The sequence below is a fragment of the Delphinus delphis genome, chromosome 10 (assembly GCF_949987515.2).
Source record: "Delphinus delphis chromosome 10, mDelDel1.2, whole genome shotgun sequence".
NCBI lineage: Eukaryota > Metazoa > Chordata > Mammalia > Artiodactyla > Delphinidae > Delphinus > Delphinus delphis.
In genome coordinates, this window is record NC_082692.2 from 1,510,035 (window position 1) to 1,537,866 (window position 27,832).

Below are 27,832 nucleotides of genomic sequence, written 5' to 3' on the forward strand. Positions count from 1 at the left end.
GCCTAACCTGCTTTCTGGATCTTCTCGCGTTTTTCTGAGGCTTGGAACCAGGCACGAGATTCCAAGTAACTCGATTCAAAATGCTGTAGCCAGAGGACTGGCAGAGCAAGACGAAAGTTTCTGACCCCAACCATGTGCAGCAGAAGGAAATGTTGAAAAGACTGCACAGGTCAGTAAACCTGGACATGCCGAATTTCAAAAAGTAATTCAGATGCAAGGTGGCGTCCTAGCTTGACGTCTGTCGAATTTGGCTTCCGTGTGGCAGCTGCACATAGGTCAGGGAGAGGAGAGGAGCTGACTCAGACGCTGGCAGGGTAGCAGGTGTGTGTACCTAAGCATTGGCCGGAACCAGGGAGGAGAGAGGAACTTCCTTGTCCCCACTGCTCTGCTTCTCTGCACTGTACATATTCCTCTCCCCAACAGATCAGCACAGACCAGCACTTGAAATGACAAACTGAGTGACTAGGAGGTGCCCAACCTAACCTGCAAGACCCTTACGGACTTGGGACTTCCCTGGCGGTCCAGCGGTCAAGACTCCGCGGTTCCACTGCAGGCGGGGGCGCGGGTTCAATCCCTGGTCGGGGAACTAGGATCCCGCATGCTGGCAGGGCCCATACAAAAAATGGGGGTGGGCGTGGGGGGAAAGACCCTTACACCCTTCAAATCCCAAAATAGAAGAGCTCAGGATTTCATTAAAAATCTCTCTGTCCCCTGAGCATGTCAGCAATATGCCTTAACTTTATGGATAGACTTGTCTCTGGATTCACTTGCCTCTCCCCTGTCCGTTCCATTCAGAGAATGACTAAAGGAAGGTCTGTTACTAGCCCCAGCAGAGGGCTGCATCACTGGTGAACAGAGAGGCCCTGAGGCAGAGGAGAGGAAACCCTCTCACTAGGGCAACTCGCTATAAGCAAGAAATGTCTTTGAAATCTACTAGATTCTATTAAAAACTTATGTTTGTTTTAATATAAATATGCTTTGAATTAATTTGCAGATAAATTATTTAACATTCCCCCAAATTGCTGAAAAAAATGGATCCTTAGGGAGGACGTGCCAAGTTTATCCGGCAGCCGAGACCTCCGATCACACTGCTGACCTGTCCTGGTAAGAAACATGACAGTGGAAGACCCATGGAAAGAAAAGCAATTATATTTTAGGGCCTGCAAATAAAATAATTGCAAAATATTGAGGGAAATGGTAGTTCAGAGATACAGTGGGAGGTTTAAAAAGAAGGAAATTTCTCTAGAAAAATTCTCTGAAGAAAGGTGATGAGACAGGAAGACAGGAGTACAGCCATTTTGGAAAAGGACCGGGGAATGGCCTTGAGTTAGTGGGCTTGACAGGCCCAGTAAAACAAAGCACCTAAAGGCTTGGCCTTCTGAGACAATAACCAGAGACCCACAGGAGTAGAAGATTATCTCTGTTCCACTGATGAATGTACATATTTTCCAAAGAATAAAAGCAGGACTGTAAAACCACCACCTAGCAGAACCACTGAACTGCCGGTTCCCTGGAAGATATAGATAAAGGCCCGACACACATTCCTAAGTTGTTTTTGCAGGAAGCAGACGAAAACTGCTGACTACAAGCATGTGGACCCCAGACCTATTGAAACCAGATGGTTGATGATGCTCGAAACTTCACCTTGACGCCAGCGAATCGGAGACCTGAGCACAGGCTCCTGCATCCCCTCCCTCACATGGCCTTTAAAACCCCTTCCCTGAAAGTCCTCGGGGAGCTGGCATTCTTTCATACCTTCTCCCTCGTGCACCAGCTCTCCTTCCAATAAAAAGCTTTGCTCGCCTAGGAGTCTTGTGGGAGCGACACTCATTTCTATCGTCTTGCTGTCCCTGAGAACAGTGGTAGCCTGAGAACTGGCCTGAGAACAGCGGTAGAGCAGTATATTGGTTTGCTGAGGCTGCCACAGATTGAGAGCTTGAACAACAGAATTTTGTTTCCTCACATTCTGGAGGTTGGAAGTCCAAGATCAGGTGTTAGCAGGGTTGGTTCCTTCTGCAGCCTCTCTCCTTGGATTAGGGGCGGCTACCTCCTGGTAACCAGTGTCAGAATTGAGTTACGCTGGGCCTTCCCTGGCGGTCCAGTGGTTAAGACACCACGCTTCCACTGCAGGGGGCGTGGGGTCAATCCCTGGCCAAAAAAAAAAATTGAGTTGCGTTGTTAGGACACACCCAGCTGATGTCGGAAGGTTGCTCCTTGGTGGTATGGGAAACCCTTCCCAAAACACGTTGGAATTGTGTCCAGAACCTTATATAACATGTCATCTAAGAATGGTGATTGCAATTTGTAAAAAGCGTTGCCAAGGTCACATAGCTAGTAGCTGGTTAGGGTAAAAACCATGATTGGCTCTTCCAACTCCATTCCGTATTCTATTTGGAAAAACTGAAGTCCTAAAGCCCACATTTCCCAGGTTGTGTTGCATCCAGAGTTTTGGAAATTGGGTTCCACCAGTCAGACTGTGACAGGTGGAAGGGAAACAGGCACCATCTTTCTCCTGCTGGTCACATAGTAGAAAAGTTTTCGGCAGCTAGGTTCCAAGTTTAGGTCTGTCACAAGTTGCATGAGTAGCGGAGCCGGTCAGGGTGGTGGCGGCAGCAGCTTCCTAAATTCTGGCTTGGAGCTCTGCGGGTGTGCCCTTGACGTCAGCAGCCCAGTGATAGCCCTCTAGCTTCTGTTCCTCCACTCCTTACAAAGTTTTTTTTTTTTTTTCTAAACCAAGGTTTTTATTGAAATCAGTGTAGATTAAAATGTATTTGTAAGAACTAATGCAGTGACATGCCATGTACCCTTTACGCAATTTCCCGCATGGTCACATGCTCAAAAACTACGGTGCAACGTCACAAGCAGGATATTGACATTGATACAATTTGCTGCTATGATGCAGATTTCCCCAGTTTTACCTGTACTCATTTGTACATACGTGTGTTTAGCTTTATGCCATTTTATCACATGTTCAGGTTCGTTTATCTACCACCAAGATCAAAATACAGAATATCTGGCAACACAAGGATGCCTCCTGCTGCCCTTTTACAGCCCCATCTCTCATCCCTGGGAACCACTAATCTGCCCTTTACTTCTCAAGTTTTGTCATTTCCAAAAGTATTATAAATGGACTCATACAGCTTGCAGTCTTTGGGAACTGGCTTTTCTCACTGAGCCTAAGTTTCCTGGGGGTCCATCCCAGTCGTGTGCATCAGCAGCCCATCCCTTTTTATTGTTGAGTAGCAATCCATGGTGTGGATGCCCCAGGTTTGTGCAGCCATTCACCCATTGAAGGGTATTTGGGCTGCTTCTAGTCTGGGTCTGCTACAGATAAAGCTGCTATGAACATTCATGTACAGGTTTTTGTGTGACTATAGTTTTCGCTTAGCCCAAGAGTGTAATTACTTGGCCATATAGTAATTGCATGATTAGTTGGAGTTTTTTGTTTGTTTGTTTGTTTTGTTTTAAACTTCCAAACTGTTTTCTTGCAAAGAGTTTGTTAACAGAATATCTTGCCTTAAATCCCTTTGTACGTGAATTGCCTTCGGTGGTTTCTGTGTCCCACTCTAAACTCTGTTGGACACAGCAGTACGGACCAGACAAACTCTAGACAGGTACCCTTAACCTCCATAGAAAGGCCAACGAAATGGTTGTGTGTGTGTGTGTGTGTGTGTGTGTGTGTGTGTGTGTGTGTGTAATTGAGAGAGAAGGGCTGTAGCAGGGAAAACATCCAGGGGGAAAGAAGAGACCATTTCCTTTTTATTTTCCCTCTATTTCAGGATTTAAACCAGTTTTCCAGTAAATAAAGCAGGATAGAAGTAGCGAATTTTTTTTTTTTTTTTTTTTTTTTTTGCAGTACGTGGGCCTCTCACTGCTGTGGCCTCTCCCCTTGCGGAGCACAGGCTCTGGACGCACAGGCTCGGTGGCCATGGCTCACGGGCCCAGCCGCTCCACGGCATGTGGGATCTTCCCAGACCGGGGCACGAACCCTCGTCCCCTGCACGGCAGGCCGACTCTCAACCACTGTGCCATCAGGGAAGCCCCGAAGTAGCGAATTTTTAAGTAAAATCTTATCAGCTCCAACTCCACTGGAGATGAGACAACTCAGACCTCTGTCTTCCACTGTGTTTCTCTTCAGAATAAAATTAACTTGTGTGAGTCTCCTGTCTTAGGATTTGTGGCAGAAGCAGCAGAGTTTTAGAAACAGGATTGGAAGGTTTGTGAGGACTTCCTGAAATCCGTCACCTCCACTTTGGGGTTTCCCACTGGACAAATGAAATCACAATATGGCAAGTTTTTTAGACCCTGATTTTAGAAAAGGGAAAATGTATCCCAAACAATCGAAGGCGTGTGCTTCTCACATCCTCACTCGTACAGTTTCCCATCAGATAGCGCTCTGTTTTCAGGCAAACGTGTATTAGAAGGATGCTCTCTGGGCCCTGTCATACACACTCTATCTCTAGTGGAGCATGTGTGCCTGACGTCACCTTGCCCCTACCTCCTTTGTTTTTAAAATTTCAGTTTTTAGTTGGACTAATAGTTTTCAAGCTAGAAGAGCTATCCACTGGGAAAGTTTTCCCCTCTGGTAATCTTAGTTTCCTAATTCACAAAAATCCCAGGGAGAACAGCCTCGGGGTCACTGCTGTGCCGTCTCGTTAGGATCTCCACTCAAGGCACACAACGCTGTTTTTCCGTTACTGGCATCAAACTCAGGGGGAAGGCATGTGAAGCTTTAAGTGTCCCTTGGCTCTGATTTTCAGCATTCTCCTCTCTGGATTTTGGAACGCATACGTGCTCACTCCCCCTTTGTGATATTTCCTAAAGCTGTGACCAATAAAAAGTGAATCTCCCATAACGCAAAACACTAGAGTAGGGGTAATACATCATTCTTTAAATTAGATGAGGTAATAAAACACCGTTGACCGCCTAGGGAAACCTTCCAGTTCCTGGCTACTGCTCTGACCCTTATAATATGTCAAAATTGCCTCAAGGTTAAGATACAGGTGTCATTTTTAATTGTAAGAATTCTAATTCCAGAAACCTTTACCCTTCTGTACTAACATGTTGAACACATTCAGGATGCTGTCATAAATTTCCAGTTTCTCCAGGCTGAGTCCACTTTGGCTTCCAATCTTCTCTGCAATACCTGTGTGCCCAGGAAGGTCTGGGCTAGGGGCCCAATGTGTGTAGGTAACAGAGGAACATTAGGATTATAAAGGCACGCACCACAAAGCCTATGCACTAGAGAATTTGCTAGACCTGCTGGGAGACATGGTAAGAATTTTGATGCTAATGAATTTTTTTAATGGCCCCTCTTCCCCCCCCCCCCCCCCCCCCCCGAGAAAGCTTCCTTTGACCTCTGGGAGGCACGTCTTAAGGAATCTTCTCTAGGACTAGAAATGAGGTAGGCTGGGACCTGGGCCCCTTTGCTGCAGGGCTGCAGAGCTTGCACCTGGACAGATGTCTCCTGGAGCAACAAAATACAACGAAACTACATGGGACTAAAAATCACTGCACGCATGCGCAGTGGGGGCAGATTATGGACAAAAAGCTACAAAAAGACCAAAACAACCCAGCTGCCACTTCTGAAGAGCTGAAGCAAAAACAGGGTACTGCACACGCCCCCTGCACTCAACACCACCAGAGGGGTGGGCACACCACCTAAGCCAAACCCCTGGACACACTCCTACCCTCCCCATATAAGGAACCAGCTCTCCTGCCCTCCAGGAGTGAGCGAGGGAACCCGTTACTTGTTCTCACTCCCCCCTGCTGTAGCAGGGGCCCCACTGAAGCCTTGCCTGAATTTCTTGTCTGGCCTCTAGTCAATTTCTATTGCTTGGGGAAGGCCAAGAACCCTGGTCGGTAACAGGAGGAGGGCTGAAGTGTACCTGGGCTCTGTCCTTGATTGTGTCCTAATCATTCATAAAAAGATTCACTTTTGGTGTGACGGTGGGTGGAGCCACCAAGTAATCCTCAGGGGCAGCTCTGCCGTAACACATCCCAAGTTCTTAAAGCTAACAGTAAGCCCCGAGAAAGCAAGCCGCCCCTCCAGGAACCTCACTGAAGAGCAGTGAGGATGGTGGGGACAGAAGCTTCAGCTGCCAGTGAGCAGCACAGAGAGCTGGGGCCTAATCAGAGGCGGTAGCGGTGCCGGCAGCATGGCTGGCAGGAGACGGTCATCCAGCAGACACTGAGGCTTGAGTCCCAACACGAGGACCTGTAGCAAGTGTTTAAGGAAAGCAGCACCTGTGTGAGTGTCAGTTATTCTGAACTCATCATGATAATTCCGTTCCCCTCGTCAGGGCAAGACTGACTCGTATCTGGGATGCAGCCCTGTGCCATGAGATGTGATGGTGAAGTTGTTCTGCTGTCGTGTCCCCGCCCCCCGTGGGAGACATCCTCCCCACTAGGCAGCATAGCAGAAAAGAACCTGGCAGCCCCAGAAGCACCTGAAGGGACACTAAGAACGTACCACCCTCTGGCACGCTGCCAGGGAAATGTGGGGCTTTGGGGCTCCCTGGTGGGGAATCTACCCCTGAAACCATCTTTCCTGAGGCCAGGCAGCCTGAGAAAACTAGTTTGTTGCTTTGTTTCCTTAGAATTTTTTTTTTTAACCCATCTCATCCTTAAATATTCTCCCCTTTTCTAAGCCTGGCTTCATGTTGGAAAACCAAGATTATATTTTAGCGGATTTATCCTGAATTATCAAAACCTGGCGCTGCCTCCGTCTGATCCACAGATTATTACTAAGCCAAAAGTCGGAGTCCAATGACCTTTTGGGGCAGCGTGTTAGTCTCATAGGGCTGTCTCACCAAAGTACCACAGACTCAGTAGAAGGAATTTAATCTCTCACAGTTCTGGAGCCTGAAAGTCTGGGACAAAGGTGTCAGCCGGCCTGTGTTCCCTCTGAGAGCTCTAGGAGAGGCTACTCCCTTGCTTCTTCCTGGCTCGTGGCGGTTACCAGCCGTCCTTGGGATCCTTTGGCTTGGAAGCACCTCGCTCCACCCTCGGCCTCCATCATCACGTTGGGTTAGGGCCCGCTTTACTCCATCTTGACCTCGTCTTAACTTGATTCCATCTGCAAAGACCTTATTTCCAAATAAGGTGACATTCCCAGGAGGCAGGGGTTAGGACTTGAACATATCTTTTTGGGGGACACAATTCAACCTGCAAAAGGCAATGTTGGTGAGTCTATTAAAAGGCTGATGTGATGGTGGAAAATCATCCTTCATTGGAAGATTTGAATGAACTCTTGGCCGCATGAAAGAGAAGAGTCAAAGGGCAGATTTAGGATGGCTGGATTTAAACAGCAAGGTGCTTGGATGACCAGGAAGGAGAATGTGAAAGGAGGCTGGGTAAACTTTTCTGAGGATATGGAATTCTCTTGGGTAGCCAGGGAAATCTTTGGGAGAGAATATTGTCTTCCATTTTTCCGGCACATAAACTTGACAGCCATAAGATGAAACCCTGCGTACGTTGTTTCATTATTTGTCACAGTTCTAATAGGAAGTAGCTCCGTTTTCTAGAAAAGGAAGTTGGAGCATAAAGAAGTCAATTGCTTCAAGTTTACTTAGTAAATAAATGGCGGGGCCAGGAATAAAATTCAGCTCTGTCTGATAGCAAAGTCCATGCTCTTTCCATTCACAAAAGTAATCTTGCATTAAGTCCACGGATAATTATCACATGCCTACCGTATGCCACGTACCGAACCAGAGGGTCCACACTGCCTTCCACAAAGGTAATCATTGTTTACATTTCCACTAACAGTGCCTAAAAGTACCTGATTGTCCAGCCCATTCACCAAACTGTGTATTCAATCTAGAATTCTTCAAAATCTGATGGTATAAGTGGTGTCTTGTTTTAATGTACATGTTTTTGATTATTAGTGAAGTTGACCATCTCTTCACATGGTTATTTTAGCATTTTAACTTATTTTTCTCTAACCCACTGTGTCATGCATTTTGACCCTTTTCTGTTGGATTGTGTCTTCCTACAGATTTGCTGAAGCTCTTTACGTATTGTATGTATCCAGTATGTATCCAACATGATGGATAGTAACACTGTTATTTTATATCTTACAAATATTACTCCCTTTAAGTTGCTTTTCATTTCCCTTTCTTTCTAGTACTTACTTAGAACGATATTCCCCACAGCAAGATTGTAGAACTGTTACCTATTTTTTTCTGTATTTTTATGTAAAATGTAGTAAAATATGTTTTTTTCTCAAATGATAGCCATTCTCTCAAAGCCATCTACTGATTATTCTACTTGTCTTCTTTGTATCTTAAATTACAGTTTACATATGAATCATACTGGAATCTCATTTGTTTCAATTGATTTAATTATCTATTCCTTTTTCAATACCAAACTCTTTTAATATACCTTTATTAAAAACATATTTGTTATATCATTTTCCTCTTTATGTCTTCTTTTTCAGAATTTCTTTTCTACTTCTGTATTTTTCTCTTCTTGAAAAATATCAGAATCATCTTGTCAAATTCTTTCCACTGGGATTTTTAGAGGGGAATAACATTAAACGTACAGGTTAATATAAAATAATTATGGGACTTCCCTGGTGGAGCAGTGGTTAAGACTCCACACTCCCAATGCAGGGAGCCCCGTCTTGATCCCTGGTATGGGAACTAGATCCCACATGCATGCCACAACTAAGAGTTTGCATGCCACAACTAAGGAGCTGGCAAGCCACAACTAAGGAGCCCGACTGCCGCAACTAAGACCCGACGCAACCAAATAAATAAATAAATAAACATTAAAAAAAATTATGTTTTTATAGAATTGTTTTCCACCCTTTAATTTAGGACTTTAAAGTTTTATAGTTTTTTGTCACGTAGCTCAAGCACTTTTCTTATTAGATTCATGCCAAGGTTAGCTGGTGTCTGAGAGTTGCTCGGTGGTGTGGAGACGCCCTCCACACGTTGGACACAGTGACCAGAACCCTTAGTTGGTGTCAGAGAAAAGGGGTTTGCTAGAGTGGCCCTGGCTCACACAAACACGTGGTTTGTTAAGAGAAAGGATAAAGGGTGAGGGATGAAGGACGTTTGACCCCTGGAATGGCTACCTGGTCACGCATGGTATGAAGCTGCCATCAGTTACTAATCCAGTGAGTAAGTGGGTTCCCTGAGCTCTGGGAACTGCTCTAGCAAATTAGTGAAACCCACAGAGAGAATCGTCAGTGTCCAATCTGTAGCCAGTCGGTCAGAAGCACAGGTAAAAACCTGCGTTTGTGCTTGGTGTCTGAAGCGGAGGGCAGTCTCGTGGGTCTGAGCCCCGACCTGTGGGATCTGATGCCGTCTCCAGGTGGATAGTGTCAGAGTTGAGTTGAATTGTAGGACACCCAGCTGCTCCTTGGTGGTGTGGGTACTTCCCCCCACAAACACACATTGGAATTGGGTCCAAAACCTTATAGTGTGTTATCTAAGAATGGTTAATGCAACTTGTAAAAAGCTGTTGCCTGTCTTTTTAAAAATCCCTGGAAAAAAATTTCACATAAAGGGCTAATTCACAGAGTTGCAAAGGGCATTGAGCATAAATAGAAGGAAAAGTTATAAAGCATTTACTCACAATAACACGCATTCCACTCTGCTATGCTGGGAATTCCATTTATATATGCAAAGTTTATATGAACTTCTTTGGGATACAGCAAAAACCTTTGATTGTATTTAGAAAAAAGAAGAAGAAAACACCATGAAATAGTAAAAAGGAAAGAGAGGATTCAAAGTGAATGGAAACTCTTGGCCAACTAAAAAATTTCACACACAGACACACCCCCCCAACTCTTTCTCTGCCTCCTGATGCAAAGCTCTAAGGCATGTAAACACTAGAAATTAGTGTTTCGTGCAAAAGCCTTCTCAGAGTATATAAAATCAGAACAGAGTTCTTAATGAATTAAGAAACTATTGAGGGAGCCCAGCACCTTTGCAGTTACTAGCTCCTCAAAAGCAGGACGGTGTATTTTATTTCTTTCAACCTGCCCAGAGCACATTGGAAAGATATTCAATAAATGCTAACTGAATTGAATCTTGATGAGAAGCAGACAACGCCGTTCTTCGAACTATTGGTTCTATTTTATGGGGCTAGCTTAAAAATTAATCCATGTAGATGGTGACATTAAGGTCAAGAATATTCTCCTTCCTCTTCCTCTCTCGATTTGTGATGCCTTCGCAGCTTATTGTATTCACTGTTCTTCCCTAAAATACAGAGACTGGTTATCCGAATTATCATAAAAAATTACAAACAAAATTGCAAAATTAAAAGTTTTAAAAAGTCATTTCATCAAGAGAAAACACTTTAGTGTTCTCTTCAAGTCCAATAAAGGGCTGTGAGAAAAATACTGAGCAGTTTTCTTTGCTAAGGTCCAAGAAAGACAAAAGGGACCTAAAGTGAAACTCAGCTTGAACATTTTACTTATTCAACCTTCATCAGAAAATATTTCTAAGTGCCGACTGCATACCAGGCAATGTGACAAGTAATTGTTCACACTGGGTTATCTGGGAAGTAGTATAATGTGAATCATTACAGATCTTAGATCTGCAGCAGCAAGATAGCTCTCTATCTTGGGGGGCTAACTGGAAAATAGCACATGGAAGTAAGTAAAACTCAAGGTGCCTCTGTCACTCTAACTCTCACTCCATGTTTATCATCAACCAAGAGGGAAAAATCTCAGACATTCTGACTTAGGAGGTGTTAACGGCTCACAGTCTGACAGGGTGAAACAAGCTTTGGGCACCGCTCTGTTACCTGAACTTCCAGGAATGAAATTAAGTGAAGTGAAACTAAGCATTAGTGAATAACTTAATTTGGTTCAGTGGATCAGCTATTACAGTTACTCCAAAATCATCATGAACCAAATGGTGAAATTTTTCTGTCACTTGGAAACCCGTGATGCACAAAACTAGATCAAGTGTGTTGCATTCTTCAGCAACACTGAAGTCTGGATGAAAGACATTGCTAGACCCACTGGCTTCCCTGAGGATCTCTAGATGTTTAGACTCTTTCAGAGCTGCCGTGTGGACCACCAGGGCAGACTTGGAGGACCATATTCTCAGGAATGAATCTAGGAGTTATACTAGGTAGGTGTAAATGGTTCCTTATCCTTTTTGCTACTCTGAATTTAATCTGGAATGACAGAATTAGGATCTAAAAGCAAACAGGCAAAATGGCATCCAAAGGTTGAACAGGGATTGAACCGAAAAAGGCCAGTTTGAAATGAGACTGGAGAAGAAAGCTGAAAATAGGCAGAGGTGGGCCTTATTCGCCCCTATAAGGAGCCAGACAGTTACTGACATTTTGGGAGGGACAGTTCATCATTAGGGCATTCAGGTTAGGGTTTTTAATGACAGTGTTAGGGATGAAGGCTGCAGGGGGCCCAATCAGCTTGTGGACCTTCTTCTGATTGGCTGGTGGAGGGGTAACAGGGTGATGTCTCAGGAATCTCAGTCATCAACCTCCTGGTTCCAACCAGTCTGAGGTCTAGATGCTCATGGTCAGCATGTGGTCTCCATCCTCCACCAGGTGGGAATGGTGGGAGGGTCTTAGTTTCTAAAGAACAACTCAAGATCTGCGTCAGATTATTATCTCTATCCCTTCAGGAGGCACTAGGGGTCCTGTGACGCTACTGTTCCATTCACTACTGGACTCTGCTCTTTGGAACTGCGGAACGCCTAGGATATGAAAGCCTTTCTTCTACAAGCAAGAAACAGGGGGACACAGAGGGGCATTTGTACCCAGGAAGGCCCCTCAGTGACCTGCTTGGTTTCAAGCCAAGTTCAATGTTCTCTTTAAAATTTTTAATCAGATTTCATTTGGGAATTTTAAACAGATTCAATATTTAACATTTTCCTGAATACTTATCATTTTATTTTTCTTTTAATCATCCAATGCAGAGAAAAAGCAGTGGTGTTTTCACCAGGTCCATCCGGATGCCGTCTCCTCGTCCCCTGCAGGTGACCCGTGTGTCGATGACTATGCTACTTTCCACGACCACCGACCGGGACGTGAAAGGGCTGAGGAGCACAGATTTCCTTTGGTTGTTAGATGGAAACTTGACTAAGCATTCCGCTCCCAACCCTTCCACAAGGCAGGCCCCAGCTCTACGCTGGAGATGCAACATGTGGATGTCTTCCGCTCATGTATTTTTCAAGGGTTGATGGTTATTTTTGCCTGCAGACCCTCTACCCCTGCCCTCCTGGTCACTTCCCATGTGACTGAGCTGCCTCACCCCAGGGCCCCTCCCTGGGACAGCCGGAAGCAATGGGGTTTTGTATGAACCTCACTGTGGACGGGATCCCTGCCTGACAGCTGCTGACCTGCTCTTCTTCCAGCCCTGAAAGCAAGGGCCCAGGTTTCCGAGAACCTGAAGCTGTTGGGAAAATTAACTCCTCTTTTCCATGGTGCACACATGCCCTTACTGTGCCAGGAGTGGTAAAAAACTAATTCCCCTAATTCTCCTCTTTGGCTAGGAATTTTCTCTTTCCTCTCCCACTGGGTCTCTGAAGGGAGGGGAGGTGGCAATGAATTTGCTTGTGTATTTATCACCAGTTGCAAGGCTGAACTCTGTGTAAAGAACCGTTCATCTGGCAGGATGACTACACGTTAGGATCACCTGGAGAGCTTTAAAAACTTACCGATGCCTGGGCCAAACCCCAGACAAATGGGACTGGAATCGCTGAGGGTGGAGTCCGGGCATCGGGAGATTTTAACAGCTCTCCTGGTGTTTCTAGTTTTCAGCCAAGGTTGAGATCCCCTGCTCTTAGCTCTACATTTGAAACTGGAAAATTAGTCTTTAGTTGGCAAGAACTAACTTAGAAAGATCTAAATTTTAATCTCCATATCAGTGGCGTAAGATTACACTTTAGAATCCTCGTCAAAAATGTTTAGAGAGGGGCTTCCCTGGTGGCGCAGTGGTTGAGAGTCCACCTGCCGATGCAGGGGACACGGGTTCGTGCCCTGGTCCAGGAGGATCCCACATGCTGCAGAGCAGCTGGGCCTGTGAGCCATGGCCGCTGGGCCTGCGTGTCCAGAGCCTGTGCTCTGCAACGGGAGAGGCCACAACAGTGAGAGGCCCGCGTACTGAAAAAAAAAAAAAAAAGTTTAGAGAATTCCCCTTCTTGAGCACCGTGTCTTTTTTTTTTAATTAGTTACTTAATTAATATTTATTTTTTGGCTGCGTTGGGTCTCCATTGCTGCATGCGGGCTTTCTCTAGTTGTGGCGAGCAGGGGCTACTCTTCGCTGCAGTGCGCGGGCTTCTCATTGTGGTGGCTTCTCTTGTTGCAGAGCACGGGCTCTAGGTGCACAGGCTTCAGTAGTTGCAGCTCGCGGGCTCTAGAGTGCAGGCTCAGTAGTTGTGGCACATGGGCTTAGTTACTCTGTGGCATGTGGGATCTTCCCGGACCAGGACTCAAACCCGTGTCCCCTGCATTGGCAGGAGGATTCATTAACCACTGCGCCACCAGGGAAGTCCTGACTGTGTCTTTTTCTTGTTTCTAAACCTTGTAGGGGATTTTTGCATGCCTCCCTTACCTTGCAGGCCTAGTCTTCTGAGACAGACACAAGGAGTATAACTAACCTAAGTTAATGCCAGGGCAGTGTCAGACGGGTAAAGACATTCCCTTTTTCAATTCATTCATTCCCTTTTCCAATTTCACTCATTCCCCTTTTCAAATTTGTTATCAGGTTATTCCACGAATATCAAATTACGTGCAAGGAAGTATTCTCATCTAGGGTGGGATAAAAAAGGTCCTTGGGACACTTCTGTGGTCTTCAAGGGTGTGCTTTTTGTGCAGCTTTCTACAACTAGCTGAGCCCACAGCAGTGTGTGATGGCTTGAGTGAGGTTCAACAGTCTTCTATTTTAGGAGTGGTGGAGTGAAGCCCAAACCAAGCTGGGGCCGCATGGCGGAGGGTCTGTGTTGAGAGCCCGCCCTTCACAGGCCATGGGGAAATTATGAAATGGGTGGGTGGTGTGGTAGCCTGACGACAAGGTGGTACTTCAGGAGATTATTTTAGCTTCTGGATGAGCAGTGAATTGTGACAGGAAAAAAGTAATTCTAGTTGAAGCAGGGATACTAATTAGAAGACTACTTGATAGTCGAGGTTGACATGAATTAATAATGGCCTGACAAAACTCATCTATGGTGCAGGAAAATCAGAACTGTGGTTGCTTTGGGGGGGAAACTGGGGAATGACTAGAAAGGGTATGAGGAAACTTTTGAGGGTGGTGGTAATATTCTACATATTGATAGGGATTGGGTTAAAAGGGTATACTCATTTGTAAAAATCAGTGAATGTACATATAAGGTTATCGCACAAGAAAAACTGTCAACAAATAGAGAAATGTAGTTAATGACACACACTATTTAGAGGAAGTGTGCTAATGTCTGTAATTTATTTTGAAATGTCTCAAAAAATAAGATGGATTGATGGATGGAAAGGTATGTAATAAAGCAAGTGTACAGTAACACGTTCACAGGAGAACCTAGATGGTGGGTATGGATGTTTGCTATAAAATTCTTTCAACTTTGCTATCTGTTCAACATTTTTCATAATAAAATGTGGGAGAAAAAAGGGTCTGAAGCAGAGAACGGGGGCCAGTGGTACTTTAGAATTTGACGTGACAAACTTGACGTCCCACGAGCTTAGTCAGGACACCAAGCAGGTAAACGCACGACTTACAGGAAGCACTTCCTGAGCCCAACCAAGTGCCCAGATGCGTGGTTAGTGTTTTACATAGTGTATTTCCCATAGTGTGTTTCTCATCCTCACAACAACTCATGTGGAAAAGAAGTCACCTTCATTTACAGGTGAGAAAACAAAAGCTCAGACTGGTTAGCAGCCAAAGGAACAGGGAAGCCAGGAGAAGTTGGAGGAGGAAGATGACACGTCTGAGAGGAAGGAAGGACATTAAGGGGGTTCTGTCACCAACCCTTTCCAGTCGGGTTCCAACAAGTTCCTCCTGCCCTGTGTCACTTGAGCCAATACAACGTGAGACAGAGACGCAGTCCGGCTCAGAACAAGCGGAAGCGCTGTTTTCTCAACAGAGAACCCACCTGGAGGTGCGGGCTCCGCCCTACAGCACGTGATCTGCCGCGACGGGGCGGGGCTGTTTTACAGCGTCTCGGCAGGGGGCGGGGCTCTCGCGGGGCGGGGCAGGTCTCTGCACACGGCCCGCCGCCGCCACCATCTTGAATCGCGGGGCCTCAGGCGGCGCTTCCGACCGCGGCCAGAGCTGAGGTGGGCGCTGCGCCCTTTTCCACCGGCACCCCGGGCCTGACGGGTGGGGGGGGCGAGGCCTCTGTACCGGCCCTCTGTGAGCCAGTGAAGCTGCACTGAGCACAGAGGAAAAGGAAAAAGCTTAGACTTTATTACCCACACTCTATTTTTATTTCCGGGGAACTGTTAATGGGCTTCGCTGGCGACAGAACTGTCTAGGAGGAAGTTGGACGTGTGTGGCTCTTGGTCCGGGAGAGGCTGGAGATGTGGGTTTGGCGATGGCACAGACTCAAGGCCTCCTGCCGCAGAGTCGAGAGCAGGGGGGCGAGTGACCTGTGAGGAGGGGCGGGGGAAGGAGGACGCCCGGGGCCGGCGGGGAGGACGGGAGGGCCCCCCCCCAGACCCGGAGGGAGCCCCCGCCCCATCCGAGCGCGGGGACGGATCCCGTGGGGCCGGGGGCTCCGGGTGGCGCTTTGTCCCCCGTCCCTCGTGACTCACCCCTGGGCGTTGTGACCTGCCTGCGCTTCAGCGCAGTGTCCCCTCATACTTCGGATTCGTTTTTCTTCTCTAGCTCCATTTCCCAGTAATTTGGGTTTCACCTGTTAGGACTCCCAAATGGACGCCAGGGATCTTCACTTAGTAACCCAGGGTAGTCACGTCCTCAGCCCCTATTCATGACTCTGTGACCGTCCCTGGGCTGCCTGCACACCTGCGTGATCCGGCCGTGGTGCCACCACTGCTGCAGTGTCATGGTCAGATTGCAGTGACACTGCCCATCGTTCAGCTGGTCGCAGGCAATTGTATTTTGACCACTGTCCTCTTGAATTCTGTTTCAGCCCCACACAATTTAAGGTCCAGAAGAAGTGGAGTATTGTCACAGCTGAGGAATGAGATTTGAAGATGGTGGTCAGCAGGCTGAGCTGATTCAGAGAAGTAAAGGGATAGAACTAAGGTAAGACCTTGGAAGATGGCCTTCATTTGTTGTCTGACTTACTAAGTGTAAGACCTTCTGATTTAAATGTCCACAAATGTTCTACTATCAATTTTTAACAGTCTATCAGAGAAACAAAGTATATACAAATGAAATTTTACATTAATTAATTTTAATTGAGGCATAATTGACATATCACATGGTATTAGTTTTAGGCCTACAATCTGATGATTTGGTCTGTGTATGTGTTGCAAGTTGATCATCACAGTAAGTGTAGTTAGCAGCTTTCACCACACATAGTTACATTTTTCTTGTGATGAAAACTGAACATATTTACACTCTTAGCAACTTTCAAAGAGACACTACAGTATTATTAACTACAGTCACCATGCTGTGCATCACATCCCCAGCACTTACTTATAACTGGAAGTTTGTACCTTTTGACCCCCTTCACTCATTTCGTCCATCCCCAGCCCCACCTCCAGCAGTCATCAATCTCTTCTCCATATCCTTGAGCTCAATTTTTTAAAAGTTGAAGTATTGTTGATTTATAATATTATATTAGTTTCAGGTATGCAGCATTGTGATTCAGTATTTTTACGGATTATACTCCATTAAAAGTTAATACAAAACAATGTCTGTAGTCCCCTGTGCTGTACAACATACCCTTGTTGCTTATCTAGTTTATAGATAGTAGTTTGTATCTCTTAGTCCCATATCCCTAATTTGCTCCTCCCCCTTCTCTCTCTCTTTGGAAAGCACTAGTTTGTTTTCTATGTCTGTGAGTCTGTTTCTGTTTTGCATATACATTCATTGGTATTATTTTTTAGATCCCACGTGTAAGTGACATCACACAGGAGTTGTCTCTGTCTGACTTATTTCATTAAGCATAATATTCTCTAGGTCCATTCATGTTGCTGCAAATGGCAGAATTTCATTCCTTTTTTTAATGGCTGAGTAGTATTTCATTGTATATATACCACGTCGTCTTTATCCATTCATCTGTTGATTGGCACTTGGGTTGCTTCCATATCTTGGCTATTGTAAATAGTGTTGTTATGAACATTGGGATGCATGTATCTTTTCGAATTAGTGGTTTCATTTATTCTGGATATACACCCAGAAGTGGAATTTCTTGATCATGTGGTGGTTATATTTTTAGTTTTTGGAGGAATCTCCATACTGTTTTACATAGTGGCTGTACCAGTTTGCACCCTCCAAGGCTGCTGGACCCTGCCCTGCCCCCTCTTGGGTTCAATTTTTAAAAAGATTTCACATATAAGTGAGATTATTCAGTATTTGTCTTTCTCTCTCTGATTTAATCTTAGCATAATGCCCTCAAGGTCCATCCATATTGTTACAAATTGCAGGATTTCCTTGGTTTTTTTATGGCTAAATAACATTTCATGGTGTGTGTGTATGTGTGTGTATGTATGTGTGTTCCACATTTTTTTATCCATTCATCTGTTGATGAACACAGGTTGTTTTCATGTGTTGTAAATAATGCTGCAGTGAATATGGGAGTGCAGATATCTTTTTTTTTTACATCTTTATTAGAGTATAATTGCTTTACAATGGTGTGTTAGTTTCTCCTTTATAACAAAGTGAATCAGTTATACATATACATATGTCCCCATATCTCTTCCCTCTTGTGTCTCCCTCCCTCCCACCCTCCCTATCCCACCCCTCTAGGTGGTCACAGAGCACCGAGCTGATCTCCCTGTGCTATGCGGCTGCTTCCCACTAGCTATCTATTTTATGTTTGGTACTGTATATATGTCCATGCCTCTCTCTCGCTTTGTCACAGCTTACCCTTCCCCCTCCCCATATCCTCAAGTCCATTCTCTAGTAGGTCTGTGTCTTTATTCCTGTCTTACCCTTAGGTTCTTCGTGACTTTTTTTTCTTAAATTCCATATATATGTGTTAGCATACGGTATCTGTCTTTCTCTCTCCGACCTACTTCACTCTGTATGACAGACTCTAGGTCTATCCACCTCATTACAAAGAGCTCAATTTCGTTTCTTTTTATGGCTGAGTAATATTCCATAGATTTCTTTTTGAGTTAGTGATTTTGTTTCTTTTGGATAAATACCCAGAAGTGCAAATCATATGGTAGTTCTGTTTTTAATTTTGGGGGGAACCTCCCTAATGTTTTCCACAGTGGCTGTACCCGTTTACATTCCCACCAGTGGTGCACAAGGGTTCCCTTTTCTCCACATTCTCACCAACACTTGTTATTTCTTGTATTTTTGATAATAGGTATGAGGTGATATCTCATTGTGGTTTTGATTTGCATTTCCCTGATGATCAGTGATAGTAAGCATCTTTTCATGTACCTGTTTGCTGCTTTTATATCTTGTATACAAATTATTTTAAAACAAATTATGTAATGAGAAGGAAATTATTAGAGGTTTCAAGAGTGTTGTTTCTATAAAGCAGTGAGGGCAATTGCCACATTTCAGTGGAGGAGGAAATACTGGATGATGAGGAAACTGAAGTAATTAATGTAGAGTTGGAGACCATTTCTCAGGGCTGAGAAGAGAAGTATTAGAGTTCAGGCCCCTACGGTCCCTCAGTTGGAACACCTGGAGGCTATGACTAGAGTGAGGGTTGACCTAGAAGTAGACTGAGCCTGTAGTGACCTCAGTTCCTATTTGGAACTGAGTATTCATTGCCCACTTTATTGACCAGCAAAGGAAAGAGTAAATCTTCCTTGAAGGAAGATAACATCTAGAACCTCTAAACATTTTTATAAATGATGTCCAACAGTCAATAAAAAATTACTAGGCATGGCATATCTTATGATTGAAAAACAAGAGAAGAAAAAAAGGACAATAAAAACAGTCCCAAGGAAACCCAGATATTAGAATTATTGGAAAAGGAATTTAAGATAGCTATGATTAATATATCAAGACACTGGAGAAAAAATGGAGGATTTGACCAGGAAATTTGAATTCATAAAAAGGAAGCAAATAAAAATACTAGACCTGAAAAATACAATAACTGCAATTAAGAATTCAATAAATGGGTTTAAAAGAAGATTAGCTACACAAGACCAAAATATTAGTAAAGTAGACGAAATATCAATACAAAATATGCAGACTGAAGTATAGTGAGTAAAAAGGGTGGATAATAGAGAAAAGAGTGTACATTGACCCTTGAACAACAGGGGGGTTAGCGATGCCACCTCCCGCACAGTTGAAAGTCTGTGTATAGCTTTATAGTTGGTCCTCCATGTCTGTGATTCCTGATTTGTGGATTCAGCCAACCCTGGATCATGTAGTACTGTAGTATTTATTGAAAAAATTTTCATGTAAGTGGACCTGCACAGTACAGACCCATGTTGTTCAGGGTCAACTGTATTATGTATTCTTGAAACTGAAGTACCCAAAAGAGAAAAGTACAAGATTGGGTCAGAAACAATATTTTAATAAATAATGTCTGCAAATTATCTGAAAATAATAAAAGACAACCAAGAAACCTTAGATTCAAGCCTAAAAACCCAAAGCAGGACAAATTTTTTTAAAGTACAACGACCACATTATAGTCAAACTATTCAACCCAAAGACCAAGTGAAAAAGCTTTAAAGCAGCTAAATAAAAAAGGCACTACACCTGCAAGGGCAACGGAAGACTAATAACTGACTTCTCAACGGAAATGACGCACGCCGAAAGGCTTGTGGAATAAGAGTTTAAAAGTGCTGAAGGAAGATAATTGCCAGTCTGGAACTCTACACTAAACAGAAATATTTTTCAAAAATGAAGGCAAATTTAAGGCATTTTCAGACAAACAAAACTGAAAATATTCATCACTAAAAGACATGCACTAAAAGAAATACTAAAGGAAATTCTGCAGAAAGAAGGAAAATGGTCCCATACAGAAGCATGGATGCACAGGACAGTAACTAAAGAAAATGAAAAAGGATAATATGAGGGAAAATATAAGTATTGACCATATAAAACAATAATTTAGTGCCTTATGAGGATTAAAATGTATGCACAATTAAAAGGACTGAAATAAATAAAGAGCAGAGATTTATAAAACAAAAACCAAATATCCAATAGAGAAAATAAGCAAAACAAAAAGTGTTTTATTTGAAAAGAATAATAAAATTGATAGAGCCTTCATGAAAAGAAGGCAAAGACACGGACTGCCAATATGAAGGGGAAAAAAATGAGACAACGCTGAAGTGCTACAGATATTGAAAAGATAATAGGGAATATAGTGAATAATTAGATGCTATTTAAAGTTTTGGCAAAGTTCAGAAATCCATAGGAAAACTTAGCTTACAAAAATGGACACAAGGAGAAATAAAAATTCATATATCTATTCTAAAATCTGAATCTTTAACTAAAAACTTCCACAGAAAAATCCCACCAGACTCAGTGGTTTCACTGGTGAATTCTTCTATTCATTTAATGAAGAAACAACAGCAGTCTTCTACAGATTGCCTCAGAGGGAAACTTCTCAACTCTTCTGTAAGGCCAGTATAATCTTAATTCCAGAACATACAAGAAAGGAAACTTATGAGCCAAATTCTAGAAAAAAATCCTTAAAAAACTTGCAAATAGACTAAAACAAGATAAACAAGTGGGGTTGTCAGGAATGCAAGGTTAGTTTACCACTTGAAAAATCAGTCAACGTAAAATTGCCACATTAACAAAGAAAAGGTGAAAGAAATATTCACTCAACAAGATGTTGTACTTATAAAATGCAAAAGACTTCACAGAAAAGCTATTAGAATTCATAAGTAAATTTAACAAGTTCATTAAATGAGGTCAACATACAAAAATGTATTTTTAATATTAGCAACAAACTAAAAGAAAACTGTAATTTAAGAGATGATGGTTTACAGTAACTTTAAAAAATCCAATCAGCTTATACAGAAATAGTCCACCCAGTTCTAATATATATGTATGAAAATGAGTGGGCCAGTATAGCAAAGGTTTTCTTTAAGAACACAGTTGGTGAATATTATTGCTACATATTAAGACTTAAAGTGATAGTAATTAAGACAGTATTGGTACAAGGATAGACAAATGGACTGATAGAACAGAATACAAAGTCCGGAAACAGACTACCCTGACTTATTATAAAGATGATACTTCAGTATAATGGTGTGGAGATGGTCTTTTCATAAATGCTGCTGTGTGGACTAGATACCCACAAGTGAAATAAATGTGTCTGGAACCCTTCTTCATGTCCTACACAAAAATCAATTCAGGAAAGACTGTAGGTCTAAATGTAAAAAGTTAAGGTAACAACGCTTCCCCCCTCCATATTTTACAGAGATCTAATTGACATACATCACTATGCGTTTCTGGTGTAAAGCATAAAGGTTTGACTTACACACATCATGAAATGATTTCCACAATAAACTTAGCTAACATCCATCATCTCAGGTAGACACAATAAGAAGAAATGGAAAAGAGAAAGAAAAAAATTGTTCTTGTATTGAGAACTCTTAGGATTTATTTTCTTAATTTTCATATGTAACGTACAGCAGTGTTAACTGTAGTCATCCTGTCGTATATTACGTCCCTAGTACACATCTATTTTTAAATTTTATTTATTTATTTATTTTTGGCTCTGTTGGGTCTTCGTTGCTGCGCGCGGGCTTTTTCTAGTTGAGGTGAGCGTGGGCTATTCTTCGCTGTGGTGTGCGGGCTTCTCATTGCGGTGGCTTTTCTTGTTGCGGAGCACGGGTTCTAGGTGCACGGGCTTCAGTAGTTGTGGCAGACGGGCTGTAGAGTGCAGGCTCAGTAGTGGTGCATGGGCTTAGTTGTTCCACGGCATGTGGGATCTTCCCAGACCAGGGATCGAACCCGTGTCCCCTGCATCGGCAGGAGGATTCTTAACCACTGCGCCACCAGGGAAGTCCCCACATCTATCTTATAACTCTGAGTTTGTACCTTTGACCATCTTACTCAGATTCCTTCTCTACCCCCACCCCATGGTTACCACAAATCTGATCACTTCTTCTGTGAGTTTTGTTTTGTTTGTTTGTTTTTTTAAGATTCCACATAAAAGTGAGATCATACAGTGTATGTCTTCGTCTGACTTAATTTCACTTAGCATAATGCTTCAGGGTCCATCCGTGTTGTCACAAATGGCAGGGTTTCCTTGGTTTTTTTTTTTAATGGCTGAATAATATTCCATTGCAAGTATTTCCACAGCTTCTTTATCCATTCATCCATTGATGGACACTGAGGTTGTTTCCATGTCTTGGTTATTGTAAATATGCTGCTATGAACATGGGGGTGCAGATATCTTCTCGAGTTAGTGTTTTTGTTTTCTAACAAAGCTTTTAGAAGAAAGCATAAGAGAATATCTTCATGACCCTGAATTTGGCAAAGACTTCATAAAAAGCACTAACCATAGTGGGAAAAAGTGATAAATTGGGCTTATTAAAATTAAGGGCTGCAGTTCTTCAAAAGATAAAACTATAAGGGTGAAAGGCCAGCCACAGACTTAAGGTAGATATTTGCAGAGTATGTACCTGGCAAAGGACTTGTAACCTATTAGAGATATTAAGATTCATAAAATCAATAGGGGAAAAACATGCAATGTAATAAGACGTCCAAATGGAAGCTGAGGGCAAAGCTGGCTCAGGAAGCTGTTGAAATAAATTTCTAGGCGGGAGATGGAGCCGCTTCTGCCTTGGGTGCCCCATCAACCATCTGAAACATAGTTAACTTTTGTGTTCCTTCCTCTTAACCAGAAACCAGGGTATCTAGTCAGCCAGTCCCCAAATGCCAAGCTGCCTCTAGGCCTTCTCACCCCAAACAGGGATACTGTGTGGCCCCAGCCAATCAGCTGTTTTCTGTTTGTTTCTTCTTTGATCTTTATTCCTTACCCTAGGAGAGGTTCTTGCCTTCTGCCCCATTTTGCAGTTCTCCTAGGCCTGCCAGGAAGTGACCTTCCTTACTTACCTGGTAAGGCGGCCAGGAACCCTGTAAGCAAGGCACCAGGCTGATGTTTCCAAGGGGCTTTAAGGGTTCCATAAAATCAACCTTAGTTCCTTAAAGCTGTCTGGTCATATCTGGGTCTATGCATGTCTCTCTCAAATATGACATACCAGTCAAAGCCTTGGTAATAGAACCAATGTTTCCAACTGGGTCCTGTTACAAGGAGAACAGATTCTTATTGACATATGCAAGTAACTATATTGATATGAAAATAAGAATCTCACTAAGAGTTTCCAAATTCTGGAGAAATCAGGTAGGGAGAAAAAGATAAAAGTTTTAATTCTGCTTACAAAGCTATAGATTACCAAATTGCTGTAAGTCATAGCTTAAGAAGAACAATTTCCTTATATCTGGAAAATAAAAGATTAAAGAACCAGCAATATTTCAGTACAAAAAAGTCATAAAAATGATAATCATCTTCATCAGTTCATTCAGTTCCATGTAACTAATTCTGGTTCTGCTTGAATCCAGTTTTTCTTTTATGTTCTGGAAATTCTTTTCTATAATGTTCCGGAAATCTTACCAGTTCAGTTTGATGATCTTAAAGTTATTAGAAACCTATATTCTGTAGTACTGGTCAGAGTCCTTTCCGTGAATCTCTCTGATGAAGCCCTTTTGCAGAAACACGTTTGCAAAAGCATCAAACAGTAACTGTACATAAGTGATAGAAGAGTTAAAAATGGCATGGTTAAAGATCTGATTAGAGTTCATTACAATTCAAATGATAAGGAAATTTGGTTATTCCTGTGACATACAACATTTTAAGATAAGTAGAATTATGACTGATAACATTATACGAGGACATCAGAATTTCAGGAATTTTATAGTTTCTAGAAAATTTATATTAAAAAAGGTCACCCTTATACTATGACCTAAGAAGGTTTATCATTATTTATTTTACAATACTTCCCATGTAATTCAATATACCAAGTAAGCTAGTTTAACATCTCTTCGCCTCCCCCCTCCTTTTTTTTTTTTTTTAATAAGGCGGGAGAACAAATTCCAAGGGCCTTCTGGAAATCTCAGATTAGTTCAAGGGCAAAAAGACTTCATTTAGAATTTGAATTTGGGGAATTTTATCAAAAATATCAAAAAGGTTTGCACACTTGACTCAATAGGATCACAGACTATTATGAAACAATAATTATCCATTTAACCAAACTGACAATACAAGATTTCAAAGGCAAATGCAGAAGGTTACCTAATTATGAGGAAAACCAATCAAAGACCTGATAAAGCACAGAAAATAATTTTGATAAGACACAAAATCTTTGTTTTCTAGGCAGATCACTTAAGAGGTAAAGAAAAACTTTTAATAATCTCTTATCAGGATCAGACCAATAATCTAAAAAAATTTTGTCCTTTTACAGAGAGAGAAACTAATTTTAATTTTGTACCACCTTACTTTTGATATTAAACTCATTTTTTAACTTAAATACATTAATTCCAATCTTAGCCAACTTGACCACACATAAAATTCCTATCCCAAAATTTCAAAAAATAAGCCTTCTGTAATTTTCTATGTCTATTTTCGTTTGTTCTTCATTTTCTTCCTTCTCATTCTGAAATAACTGGCTTTTAGGACAAAATCACTTTTATTTCCTCAACAAAAATGCGTCTCCATTCCTTACACATTTTCTTGCCAAAAGCACGTACCCTACTTTTCTTGCATACAGAGATATTTCCCTTATTGTTTCTAGTAGTTTTGATTACGTATATTAATTAGAATTTTTAACCCTTAGAAACCTTAATTTCTAGTGAAAACTAAGAAGTAAGCAATTGTGTACTGTCTGTTATACCAGCATTCTTTAGGTGGACAAATTTATAAATATATTTCATAATTTCTGGAAACATATGCCTTTTCATGCTGTGGGCTTTCAGTGTAGCACAAGACATGTTTACTAATAAACCCATATATCTTTAGTTTCTCTGTAATAAGACAAGAGTAGGTAATTAATGCTTCATTATTTTATCTTATTTGGAAGTGATCTAGATATTTAATTACTATTCATCATTTAATCTAAATTAGCAAAAATTCTAAGGTTTCAAATTACCAAAGAGATTTGGAAAACTATTTTTAAGTACACATACCGTAAAACATAATTACTATTAAAAACTTCACCTAAAAACTCTTAACCCCCTTACATTTATCTAAATTATTTGCTCCCAGCAGTTATGTTTAAACTACTCATGAAAACTTCATGAGACATTAGACAGAGTCAGCTATCATCCTAAGCTATTGTTCCTGCAGACAAATTTTTGCAACAGAAATAACGTGAACTTATTTGCCTAACAAACCCAGGTAGACTGTAAGTTGTTTATCTGCATTATATTGAATGCTGATAACTTTGAAAACATGTTTAATTAAACCAACAAACTTAAGCTAGCTTTTATTTACCAAAGATTATTAGGGTTAAGTTTTTTTTTTTTTTTTAATTTTATTTTTATTATTTTGGCTACGTTGGGTCTTTGTTGCTGTGTGTGGGCTTTCTCTAGTTGTGGCGAGCAGGGGCTACTCTTCGTTGCGGTGCGCAGGCTTCTCATTGCCGTGGCTTCTCTTGTTGTGGAGCACAGGCTCTAGGTGTGCAGGCTCAGTAGTTGTGGCTCGTGGGCTCTAGAGCGCAGGCTCACTAGTTGTAGCGCGCGGGCTTAGTTGCTCTGCGGCATGTGGGATCTTCCCAGAACAGGGCTCAAACCAGCGTCCCCTGCATTGGCAGGTGGATTCTTATCCACTGTGCCACCAGGGAAGTCCCTAGGGTTAAGTTTTTATATTTCTGAAAGTATTTGTAGGTTTGCAAGACAAAGACAGAGCCCCTGAATATTGGCCTCTAGCTGGCTGATCCATTTCCTAATTATTTGTGGGACGGCCTGGGAATTTGCTGGGGAGACGGGGCGGTTTTAAAGAAGAAGAATTTATGTTGGAATTTTATTTTAAGTCTGATTTCTGTTTTTTCATCTTGTTAAGGGAGTCCCTAAAGCTTGCATTATACTACCTTGTATCTACTTTTTATTTTGGTCTTTCCATAGGTGCCAATAAGACAGTTGTTTAGGATGAAAGCTCTGTAAGTTTTTTTGTTTTTTGTTTTTTTTTGCGGTACGCGGGCCTCTCACTGCTGTGGCCTCTCCCGTTGCGGAGCACAGGCTCTGGATGCGCAGGCTCAACGGCCATGGCTCACGGGCCCAGCTGCTCCGCGGCATGTGGGATTTTCCCGGACCGGGGCACGAACCCGTGTCCCCTGCATCGGCAGGCGGACTCTCAACCACTGCGCCACCAGGGAAGCCCTCAGTAAGTTTTTTTTTTCAAATATAGAAGTTTTTCCAATTCAAAGACCCATCACTTGGCCATTGACAAATAGGATTTATTCATCTCAGTAGTGACTCAAACCAATAAGCCTTTTTATGGCTTAACCAAAAATGAAAGAAGCATCTCACAAGAGAGTACAAAAGACACAGTCCCCACAAGATCTAGAGAGTCTGCTCCCAGAGTTAGCCTAAGAAAGCAAAGCCTTCGTTATCATGGCTGTAAGAACGGTGTAGTGAAAATGGTGTCTCTGGTCTCTCATGGGAACATGAGAGGCCTCCAGTCATCGCCCTCTAATCTGTGACAGTGGGCAGGTTCTACTCAAATGGGACTTTTCCAGCGCTAGCAAAACAATGAAAGTTGAGATGACAGAAGCCATTTATGGACCCCTTACAACAGACTCCCCTGAGAGCTGGCACAGCTGAACGAAGAAGGGTGCTTGTGACTTTGTGTCTTGGAATCCCAGTCTGTTTGAATGGCCACCAGATGCATCACAGTATGTACACTTTCTGGAATGGCAGAGGCCAGATTGAATATTCTCACTGGTCACAAAGCCAAGTTCTCAGGACATAGAATGACACAAACGGAACACCTCATCCCGTTTTTACGTAGGGGACCCACAGCAAAGTCTGTCTAAACAGACACCAGTCTGGGGAGAACCACGACCTCATCAGTGTGTGAGGCCATCTTGAACAACAGCCTCATGCCTGTGTTCTATGCCTGTGTTCTACTCCATGGTTTTCCTCCTTATGACAAATGACACAAAAGACAAAGACAAACGATTGCAGTTACCATCTTTGAGAGGAACAGTCAGTAGAAAACAAGATACTCAAAGCAAATCTTTACCAGAGTCACTATACCCAAGGAACTAATTTACACAAATATTTTCTCCTGCTGATCTAAATTCGGAAAAAGAAAAGGACTCTCACCACTCGCGATATTAACATACCGACCCTGCATGCAGAGATCTGGGAGACTGATGTGGTGAGAATTCTCTTCTGCCAGTGCTTGTCTGAGGTCCCTGGATCCCTCAGCTGCAGCAGCCCTGGGGTGAGCAGTGTCCAGCCACTGGAGTCTCCTGGCTTTCTTGCCCAAACTGAAGAGGAGGATGCCTTTTCCTTTCTTCTCTTCTGGGTTTCTTGGCTGGTCTAATAATTAAATTGATGTAAGATAGATTGACAGGAGGAAAACAAATGTAATTCCTACATACGGGAACTCATGGAAATATGAGACTCAAGTCAAAGCAGATTCAAAGCAGACCGCTTTCATGCCTTTTAGACAAAGAAACAATAACTTTGTGAAGAATTGACAAGTTTGGGCTTTGGGTAGTAAATTAGTGAAGAAGTAACAAGTTTTTTTAATACAGCCTTCTCGACTCTAAATTCTCTATCTCTGGCGATAAG